Genomic DNA, 9,758 nt, shown 5'->3' on the forward strand with positions numbered 1-9,758 from the left:
TACTATCTAGGACCACTAAAATAATTTCTAGGCTACTTAATTCAGTCAATGCAGCAGTGGTTATTTCATTCCAAAAGATGTACTTTAATTTTTCAGATTTATGGAAGGTCACTTTTGTCCTCAATGAGCTGTTTATTGCTGAACTTTAAAATGAAGCAGTTTTGATTTATTGATCAAAAGTAGGTCGGGCAGTTCTGGGAAAATCTTGTCAAAAATAGGCATACTCAGGAAAGCCGAAAGTTCACCTACCCAGGCTGTGCCTTTCTTCCTGATCTGCAGCAGTAGCAGTATTAGCAGTTACAGAGAGCAAGATTTTTACCTTATAATGCTAAAGCATAAATGTCCTTTTGTTTTTTCTTTTTTTGAGATGGTCTCACTTTGTTGCCCAGGCTGGAGTATGGTGTCACAATCATGGCTCTCTGCAGCCTCAACCGCTCAGGCTCAAGGGATCCTCCTACCTCAGCCTCCCGAGTAGCTGGGAGTACAGGTGTGCATCCACATGCCCAGCTCATTTTTTTTTTTTTTGAGGTGCAGTCTCTGTCGCCCGAGCTGAAGTGCAGTGGTGTGATCTCAGCTCACTGCAACCGCCACCTCCCTGCTTCAAGCAATTCCCCTGCCTCAGCCTCCTAAGCCGCTGGGATTACAGGCACATGCCACCATGCCCAACTAATTTTTCTGTATTTTTAGTAGAGACAGAGTTTCACCATGTTGGCCAGACTGTCTCGAACTCCTGACTTCAGGCAACCCGCCTGCCTCGGCCTCCGAAAGTGCTAGGATTACAGGCGTGAGCCACCATGCCCAGCCTCATTTTGTAATTTTTTGTAGAGATGGATTCTCACAATATTCTCTGGGCTGGTCTCACCTGGACTCAAGCAATCCTCCCACTTCAGCCTTCCAAAGTACTGGGATTATGGGCTGGAGCCACCATGCCAGGCCAATAATAAATTTCTTTTTTTTTTTTTTTCTCTCTTTTTTTGAGATGGAGTTTCTCTCTTGTTACCCAGGCTGGAGTGCAATGGCGCGATCTCGGCTCACTGCAACCTCTGCCTCCTGGGTTCAGGCAATTCTCCTGCCTCAGCCTCCTGAGTAGCTGGGATTACAGGCACGCGCCACCGTGCCCAGCTAATTTTTTGTATTTTTAGTAGAGATGGGGTTTCACCATGTTGACCGGGATGGTCTCAATCTCTTGACCTCGTGATCCACCAGCCTCGGCCTCCCAAAGTGCTGTGATTACAGGCGTGAGCCACCGCGCCCGGCCTCCAATAATAAATTTCTAAAAAGAAATAAATAGAAGTTTTTAATACCTAATAAGAAGGAGAGAATACCCATGACACAATGGTTGGTCAGGCACACTATTGTAGAGTTAGAGAAAGCAATGGGGCTGAGATCCAAAGTGCTGTGTGAGTCCTGGCTTCATTACTTATCGGCAGGGTGATGTTAAACCCTTCCAAAGGGATCAAATGTGGGTTGATAGTAGCCAGCATAGTTGTTCCACCTACTTCTCAGGTTGTACTCATTGAATAAATTAAGGGAGATGAGAGCATTTTAGAAATTCGAAAGCATTGAGCAAGGAAATTACTATACCGAGGAAATATGTACAATATTAATTTGGTAACTGATCTCAATTGTCTCATTAAATAACCCTTGCAAATAGGGCAAAATCGTATCTCATGTTATCTTTATTCTATTCCCTACCAAGGAACAGCTAAACTGGCTGTGCAATAAAAGCAGCACAAAAATAACGTTGAAAGATGGAGAGATTACCCAGATAAGGGAAGGCGAATGGATGAGATTATGGAATACATTTCTCTCACAAGGGAACTATATTTAGTTCTTTTCTCACTCCTGTCAAATATTGTTCTTCTTAATTCCCTCTGAGGCTTGAAAGCATTCATTAAGATGACAGCTTGAGGTTTGGAGGGGCAGAGGTGAAGAGGAACTAAAAACTAAATAAATGTGTTTGCACGCTTTTGTCCTCTCTTCTGCTTCCAGAGTTCCAGGCTGTTTCCATGGAAATTCTAACTGTTTTGCTTAAGCACTTGGTACAGAAGAGGTTTCATTTTGAGTATTTGTTCAGAGTTGAATTTTAGAAGTTCAATCATGATTTTAGCTAAATCATTTACATTTCAAGCTTTGAGGTCTCCATTGTAAATCTAACTAAGAAATGAGACAGTGCATACATAAACCCTTTAGAATTTGTAGATAAGAAAAATGATACCGATTTATAGCTTTGATATAATTTTATCTTATTACACAGTATTTGGTCCTTCTTGACCACATTCTTCAGAGAGAAAGTCTCTAAAGTCCCTGTCTCTCCTGTTATTTGTCCCCTGGAAAACAAATACCATTCCTTTTTTATATCCAAGAGGCTACCACTAAGCTATTAATATATTTTTAAGTGAGTTGGAAGGTACACATTGTTTTCCATTCTGCCACTATTAGAGGTAATTCCAATTACATTGTAACATGGATGGAGTACAAATCGTTACTTCTTTTCATTTAATACCTCAGATAATGTGTTCTTAAAAGGGCAAATATCAGACTTCCAAAATGAGTTCTAAATGCAAAAACATACTTTGCCAAGTAGAAAATTACCTTTTAGCTCTATTTTTAAGTGGTGGTTATCTGACAGTCCCAACCAGGTATGGACTTACTTACTTTTCAAATACTCCCGGCTCAGCCGCCTGTCCTGCGGATGCCTCAAGGTGAGGCAAAAGAGAAACAGTGATGCTGCGTGGAGAGGCTTAGGACAGGCACTTTTTATTCTGCATTCACTTGTATTCATTTTGAAATCTGAGGAAAAAGGAATGTGAAAAGTATGTAGAAGAAACTCATTTAAAAAGGGAGAGCAAGCCGGGCGCGGTGGCTCACGCCTATAATCCCAGCACTTGGGAGGCCGAGGCGGGTGGGTCACGAGGTCAAGAGATCGAGACTATCCTGGCCAACATGGTGAAACTCCATCTCTACTAAAAATACAGGCTGGGTGCGGTGGCTCACGCCTATAATCCCAGCACTTTGGGAGGCTGAGGCAGGTGGATCACGAGGTCAAGAGATCGAGACCATCCTGGTCAACATAGTGAAACCCCGTCTCTACTAAAAACACAAAAATTAGCTGGGCATGGTGGCGCGCGCCTGTAGTCCCAGCTACTTGGGAGGCTGAGGTAGGAGAATTGCTTGAACCCAGGAGGCGGAGGTTGTGGTGAGCCGAGATCGCGCCATTGTACTCCAGCCTGGGTAACAGGAGCGAAACTCCGTCTCAAAATAAATAAATAAATAAATAAATAAAAATACAAAAATTAGCTGGGTGTGGTGGTGCATGCCAGTAGTCCCTGCTACTCAGGAGGCGCAGGCAGTGGGATCCCTTGAATCCGGGAGATGGAGGTTGCAGTGAGCTGAGATCGTGCCACTGCACTCCAGCCTGGTGAAAGAGCAAGACTCCCGTCTCAAAAAAGAAGTTTCTGTGCTTGTCCTTTAAGCGCACATGCTGAACGTCTATGTCCTGAGCATACGGAGAATCTTGATCATTCACACTTTCATAACAGCTGCATTTCTTATCATCTTTGGCATGGTTCTTCAGCGTGCACAAAGACTCTTATCTCACCCACAGTCTCTCTCTAGACCAGTGTCTCTCTTTCAGCTGTTAGAGGCCACGTCCCTTAAATCTCCCGGCTGTCTTTCTTACCTCTCAGCCCTTGCTTCCTTTATCTGTATGTTTTTAAAAAAAAATCTTTCCCAGCTGCCACTTTTGGCACAGTAGTGGTCTCTCAGTTCTCTCAGAATGAGACATTTCAGCAAGACGATGTGGGGAAGAAACATAACCATTACAACAATGCATTTTCAAAATGAGCCCTGAAGTTCCGGCAAGAAAAAAAATTCATCCCAGCGTTCTTACAACCTGTGCATGAATCAACCTCATGCAAGAATGAGACACCCCTGAGGCTTGTGCAAAGAAATTCAAGCAAGAACCACAGGGCATTTCATGTGTAAAATAAGAGATTTTTCTCCTTAAAAGTACAGATTCTCTGTGGCTGCAGCCTCACTGAGTTTCTGTAACCCTCTCAGTTGGATACAGTGGTAACCAGCATCCCCACTGTGCACAGATATGTAAATGCTGGAACCTGGAGAAAATTTTCATTTTATTGGAAACTATTTAGCTTCACTTGGCTACCTCTAGTTGATTCCAAGCTTCTATATTCCGTGTTACTGTCATTGCTCAGAATAATTCTTACAGGAGAATTTTGGTGGTTCTGTGGTGTTTAACAGATTTTCTTAATCAATACCTCTAGTGGATTCCAAGCTTCTATATTCCATGTTATTGTCATTGTTCAGGGTAATTCTTACAAGAGTTTTGGTGGTTCTGTGGCATTAACAGATTTTCTTAATGTGATGAGTTCTGAGTGATTAAGAGATACAGTATATGAGAACCTGGGGATTTTTATAACTAAGCAGTAAGTGTTGAGGATCTCTGCAAAGCAGAGAGGGGCGACTTGGAATGGCACACTGCCAGGCAGAGCTAAGCGATTTGGGCTTGGGAATTGTCACTCCTTCATGCTCATTCAAGAAAATGCTCAAAAAATACAAGTGTCCTGGGTAATATCCTTGCTCCCTTTGGGGTTGACCAATCTTGCCCTTTCCATATTAACCCAGGACGTTTGAATAGGTTTGTGGAAATATCTTTGTGTTGCCAGTAGGCCATTAAGACAAATTATTCTCCCAAAGAATGATATCAACTAATGTTAAAGATAAATCTCTTAATTGTACAGAAATACATAGCCGTCATGCTATGAAGTAAATTGAGTGCTTTTTTTTTTTTCAGACGGAGTCTTCCTCTGTTGCCCAGGCTGGAGTGCAGTGGCACGATCTTGGCTGACTGCAACCTCCACCTCCCGGGTTCAAGCGATTCTCCTGCCTCAGCCTCCTGAGTAGCTGGGACTACAGGTGTGCGCCACCATGCCTGGTTAATTTTTTTTGGAATTTTAGTAGAGATGGGGGTTTCATTATGTTAGCCAGGCTGGTCTCGAACTCCCAACCTCAGGCAATCTGTCCGCCTCAGCCTACCAAAGTGCTGGGATTACAGGTATGAGCCACCGTGCCCAGCCAAAGCTTTTTATATATTTAATGAAGTCCAGGTTCTTGGGGTAAAGGGAAAATCAGCAGCTAAGGTCTATCTAAGCTGGATTTACTCATTGGAGCATCGTCTCAAGCAAAATCCTGAAGAAATCTGCATTGATTATAGTCTACCTGAAGGAGCAGCTGAACTGATACCCACCATATGCATCTCCAAGTTGCCAGGAGAAAACTCAATCTGAGCATTGCTAATTAGGTAACAGTTCAGAGCCTGATAGAAATAGTTTGTATTAGAAGGCTAGAGGTTCTGTAACTGTAAAAGATAAACTGCTGTCGTATTTGAGATCCTATGATTCCAGAAGTTTGCAATCTAACTGAGTTGGCTCAGACCGTCATAGCCCAGACAAACGATATGGTGAGTAGAGTCTACAGATTTTAAAATGAAGATTGCTATAATTTTTCATTTCTAGAATCATGCTTTGTCTTTTTGTCATAATAGTGTTCTACCTTCTGGTTCTAATACAAAGATGTCAATACCAAAATCTCACGTGTACTGGGCACTGTTGGGCATTTCCTCTGTATAAAGCACACTGCACGTTGCTGGGATTTTGCTCCTGTGGAATAGCCAATCTGTCAATTTTGACATGTCCTTGTCGTTCTTTTTACTAGGTCTTTGAATAACTGACTTTCAAATCTCTGCTAGAACAAAGTAGGAGTAACTAAAATGGTGGAAGCTGGTTTCTTAAAATAAAAATTTTCACTTTTTTTTTTTGAGGTGGTCTTACTCTGTCACCAGGCTGGAGTGCAGTGGCACAATCTTGGCTCAGTGCAACCTCCGCCTCCTCCCTCCACCTGACTGCAACCTCCTGCCTCAGCCTCCTGAGTAGCTGGGACTACAGGCACACGCCACAATGTGTAGCTAATTTTTGTATTTTTAGTAAAGTCGGGGTTTCACCATGTTGGCCAGGATGGTCTTGATTTCTTGACCTCATGATCCACCCTCCTTGGCCTCCCAAAGTGCTGGGATTACAGCCACCGTGCCCAGCCAATTTTCATTATTTTATAGATCACCTATCTTTCTTATAATCATCCCAGAGGAATTATTTGCAAAGGTAATGGTACAATTTTAATCATTTTCATGATCTCAGGTTGAGTGAGATACACCTAGTATATGTTTATAGATTCTTTTTTTTTCAGACACAGAAGAGACATTAGTTAACACAGATATGGAGCTAAGCATAAAAGCTGCGGAAAGGCAGTTGGGCACGTGGCTCACACCTGTAATCCCAGCACTTTGAGAGGCGGAGGTCAGGAGATCGAGACCATTCTGGCTACATGGTGAAACCTCGTCTCTACTAAAAATACAAAATATTAGCCAGGCGTGGTGACATGTACCTGCAGTCCCAGCTACTCAGCAGGCTGAGGCAGGAGAATCACTTGAACCCAGGAGGCGGAGGTTGCCGTGAGCCAAGATCGTGCCATTGCACTCCAGCTTGGGCAACAAGAGAGAAACGCCATCTCAAAAAACGCTGTAGAAAGGCTACAGGAACATGTGAGTGCATCAGAGAATCAGGCAAGTTATTTGCTAAGGGTGGCAAAATAAAAATAGTATGCAACATGGCATAAAGAATCCCAAATTTAAACAAAGAGAAGCACTGAACGATTTAACTGTTCCAGTTACCTGCTGAGGTATCATAAACCACCCCCAAACTTGGTAGTGTAAAAATAAAAACAGACTGGGCACAGTGGTTCACACCTGTAATTTCAGCAGTTCAGGAGGCCGAGGTAGGTAGATCACTTGAGGTCAGGAGTTTGAGATCAGCCTGGCTAACATGGCGAAATCCCATCTCTACTGAAAATACAAAAATTAGCTGGGTGTGATGGCACACACCTGTAATTCCAACTACTTAGGAGGCTAAGGCAGGAGAATCACTTGAACCCGGGAGGCTGAGGCTGCAATGTGCCAAGACTGCTCCACTGCACTCCAACCTGAGCAACAGAGTGAGACTCTGTCTCAAAAAAATCTAAAAAAATAGAAAAAGCTTTTTTTTTTTCTTTTTTTGAGACGAAGTCTCACTCTGTCACCCAGGCTGGAGTACAATGGCGCAATCTCAGCTCACTACAACCTCTGCCTCCCAGGTTCAGGGGATTCTCGTGACTCAGCCTCCCCAGTAGCTAGGAATATAGGCGTACGCCACCAGACCCGACTAATTTTTTTTGTATTTTTAGTCAAGACCATGTTGGCCAGGCTGGTCTCGAACTCCTGACCTCAGGTGATCCATGTGCCTCAGCCTCAAAAAGTGCTGGGATTACAGGCATGAGCCACTGTGCCTGGCCAGAAATAGCAATTTTCTTGTGCTTGCTGCCGGTGGATCAGAAATTCAGAAAGGGCATAGTGGGAACACATCCTCTCTGCTCTTTACTGTCTACTCTGCCATCAGTGGGATGATTAGAATGGCTGAGAGGACTCAAATGTCTGGTGGCCTGAAACAGCTGGGGCTGGAAAATCACATCCACGATACGGTCTCAGCATGATCGTTCCAGGGCTGTCAGACGACTCCTCACAGGACAGCCCAGAGCTCCAAAAGCAAATGTTTCCCACCAGCAAGGTGGAGGCTGCAGGTGGTCTCCTGGGCAGGCCTGAGAAGTTACCTAGCATCGCTTCTGCCACATCCTATCAATTCCAAGTGAGTCCCAACCCAAACTCAGTGGCAGCGACTTTGACCCTACCTTTTGGTAAGAAGAATGAGGCATTTGATGTCATCTTAAAATTGCCGTATTAGCTAAGTTTCTTCCCCCAATGTACACTCATTTATCTTTAATGCTTTCTTCATCCCGATGTATAATTCGTAAAATATAAGTTCTCTTCCTCTTTCTGTGGCTGTTGCTTATTTGTGAATAATAGGAATTGGTGTGTTATGAGTGACGGAGCCCCTGGATGTATCTGCGCAGGTTCTTCTTGGTATCAGACATATTAATGATTAGTCTTAATAATAAAACAGAAATGCAAATGTTAGTAGGATATGTTAAATAGTTATTAGATGTAACTCATCACCCAACTGTTTAGGAGACTGATGCTTTTTCTAAACCTGATAACCAACTTGCCGGATACTAGACTGGGAGTCTAAATTCCTAGAGTTGTGATATACACCAGAGGAAAAATAGTCAGAATTTTTTTTTTTTTTGATGGAGTCTTCTCTGTTGCCAGGCTGGAGTGCAGTGGTGCGATCTCAGCTCACTGCACCCTCCACCTCCTGGGTTCAAGCAATTCTCCTGCCTCAGCCTCCCAAGTAGCTGGGACTACGGGCACCCACCACCATGCACAGCTAATTTAAAAAAATTTTTTTTTGTATTTTTAGTAGAGACAGGGTTTCATCATGTTGGCCAGGATGGTCTCCATCTCTTGACCTTGTGATCCACCCACCTCGGCCTCCCAAAGTGTTGGGATTACAGGCACGAGCCACTGCACCTGGCCAAAAAACAGACAGATCTAAGGAGCACAGAGGAAATCCTGACAATACAGGGTAGGAGCTCAGGCTCAGAGGAAACCAGCAGGCTGTATGATGATGATAAGAGCACGGGGCTGGGAAGCTAGAGGCTCCAAGTTCAATCCACGCCCCACCACTAATCACCAGTATGTGCTGGGGCAAGTCTATTTCCATGTCTCAAGCTTCTTCAAAGAGTCTGGGCTTGGTAACCACAGGAGTCCCTTCCTTCAATGGCAATAACACCACAATTTTAGTTCAAGTCTCTCCTACTACACTCCTATCAGAGGAGCCTTTAAAGTATGTATGGAAAGAAGACAGGAAGAATAATTAAACAAGCATTCCTTTGGTAACCTACTTTATCTGACAGTAGACCTGGCACTTTGTGCTTTTCAGTGTACTTTTGCATGTACACTGAATAAAATGCCTAAATGAAGAAAGACATGAGAAAGAGCTTGAAGAGAAGGTATTTCAATGCAACCAAGTTACAGTCAGGATTTGGGGTCCAGAGAGAGCTTCCCGGCCAACCTGAGGGACCTCCAGCAATGATGTCTGTCTAGAACAATTACGATAATTGCCAGTGTCCCTCCCCTCCCTTTTCAAGCTCACCTGATACCTCTGCTATTCACTCAGTCTGAGAAAAGGCGCTCTGCCTTTGAGCAGCAACTTGAATGACAGCCACCCTCACATTGCCTTGGGCGGGCATGCACGTGGGCTGCTTTACGGAGACGTCTGTGCCCGCTGCAGTGAGGCTGAAGGGTTGTGTTTGTTGGTCTAGGGTGACAGGAGGCCTTGCCTAACAGTGAGCTCCATCAATAATCTATGGCCCTATGGAGAACGAACCCTATTAATAAGACATGTTGCTGTTTGGAAAGACAGAGCCAATGATGCCCTCGTTCCAGGGAAACAGAATATGCTCAGTGTGACGCAGCACTCCCTGAACTTGCCAGTTACATCACCTGATAGCTGAGATGAGAAGCAATTTTAGAAGATACATTCAACATAGGAATGCCCTTTTCAGCCACCCTGGTTCAGGAAGGTCAAAGTCTGGTCAAAAACACACTTTGACCTGAGGTTTGCTGCTTTATCTTTAAGACTCATCAAGAGCACTGGGTTATTTTGGCACACTGGGCTTGTTATCAGGTCACTACGTATAGAAATGTTTATCTGGGTGGTTTTAGATCCAATATGGAAGACTGAAAATCA

General features: G+C 43.8%; 1 long non-coding RNA gene across 1 annotated transcript; it reads right to left on the bottom strand.

The window, feature by feature from the left end:
- Positions 1-1,226: 1,226 nt before the first annotated feature.
- LOC105733920 (uncharacterized) lies at positions 1,227-9,366 on the bottom strand. The gene is made up of 3 exons (XR_001111384.2): positions 9,162-9,366; positions 2,659-2,793; positions 1,227-1,273 (listed from the first exon to the last, which is right to left on the bottom strand). It is a non-coding gene; the product is annotated as an uncharacterized LOC105733920 (long non-coding RNA).
- Positions 9,367-9,758: the final 392 nt, after the last annotated feature.

The sequence above is a fragment of the Aotus nancymaae genome, unplaced genomic scaffold (genome assembly GCF_030222135.1).
Source record: "Aotus nancymaae isolate 86718 unplaced genomic scaffold, 86718_ANA_hifiasm-v0.15.2.pri h1tg000051l, whole genome shotgun sequence".
Taxonomy (NCBI): Eukaryota; Metazoa; Chordata; class Mammalia; order Primates; family Aotidae; genus Aotus; species Aotus nancymaae.